The sequence below is a fragment of the Stenella coeruleoalba genome, assembly GCF_951394435.1.
Source record: "Stenella coeruleoalba genome assembly, chromosome: 7".
NCBI lineage: Eukaryota > Metazoa > Chordata > Mammalia > Artiodactyla > Delphinidae > Stenella > Stenella coeruleoalba.
The window spans coordinates 11,133,575-11,135,016 of NC_137153.1; positions in this window are offsets into that span (position 1 = coordinate 11,133,575).

A 1,442-nucleotide genomic window follows, 5' to 3' on the forward strand; every position below is an offset into this window, starting at 1 on the left:
CCACGAGCCTCCAACCTGGCTATCCGTCTTGGCACAGGAGGTGCGGGGAGGCTGGCCGCCTGCCTGAACCAGGGCCTGAGGCAATTCAAAACCCGGTCTGACTCCTGACCCTGCAGCTGGAGTCGCCGCAGGAAAGCATCGGGTTGGCCGGGGCGCCGGCGGGGATCTCCCTGAGGAGCTGGTGGAGGGGCCTGAGTCCTCTGTGCCCAGGTCCTCGAGGGCCAGCCGCACGGCCTGGGTGCCTGCGCAACAGGGCGCAAAACTCTCCTCTCAGAAGGATCATTATAGACAGTCTCCTGGGGAGTCACCAAAGCGTCGCGGGTGATTTCCAGCGCCCCTGTTTTCGAGATCTGAGCGTTTTAGAGTGAGGATGGAGTGCTGATAGAAATTTTGGGAGAATCACTCTGAGGCTCTCCTCACATTTTAGCGTCTTTCCTCCGCTTGGGTTTTTTTGACCACTCAGTGTAGATTTAGGTTGCAAGTGTCCATCCAAACAGATGCCTGTCTTTGGGGCTAATAGCGCCTTGTCCCCGTTTCTCACAGAATAATCCTTTTCCTCAGACTCCCACCAGTTTTAGCCGCGATTTCTCCTTCCTGAATCCAAATGGAATGCACAGCGTTCCACGTGAGCCCTGAATGAGAGAAGATTTGGAGATAGTCTCTCTTTTTTAATTCTTAAATGGGTATTAAAGAATCATTTCTTTTCACCAGGTTCCACCCTGGATTCATTCGTTCGGTCCTGCACGAGTGAGTATTGACCCTCGGCCAAGGGCTTTCTTAGACATAAATAATTTGGTCGTGGAGACACTTCTGCCCTTAGTAGGTCCTGGCAACCACAGGATAAGATAACCCAGGGAAATCTTTATGCCCCCAGCTGAGGAACACAGGGAATATCATTAGTAAAGCTACTAGAAACCCAAGCGGGGATGGAGTTCTGGATTCAGAGACTTCAAGTGGTTTAAATCAGGGGTCCCCAACTCCCTACGGGCCAGTACCGGTCCATGGACTGTTAGGAACAGCAGGAGGTGAGCGGCGGGCCAGCGAGTGAAGCTCCATCTGTAGTTACAGCCGCTCCCCATTGCTCTCATTGCCGCCTGAGCTCCGCCTCTGTCAGATCGGTGGTGGCACTAGATTCTCACAGGAGCGCGAACCCTACTGTGAACTGCGCATGCGGGGGATGTAGGTTGCGCGCTCCTTATGAGAATCTAATGCCTGATGATCTGAGGTGGAGCTGAGGCGGTGATGCTAGCGCTGGGGAGTGGCTGCAAATACAGATTATCATTAGCAGAGAGGTTTGACTGCACAGAGACCATCAACTGCAGACTCCGGTCACAACCCTATTAGTGAGTGGCAAGTGACAAGCTGCATCTGGTGGCAGGCTTTATAGTGGCAGGTGAGTTGATGTACTTCAGTTGTTCAGCTGCGTCTGGTGGCAGGCTTTA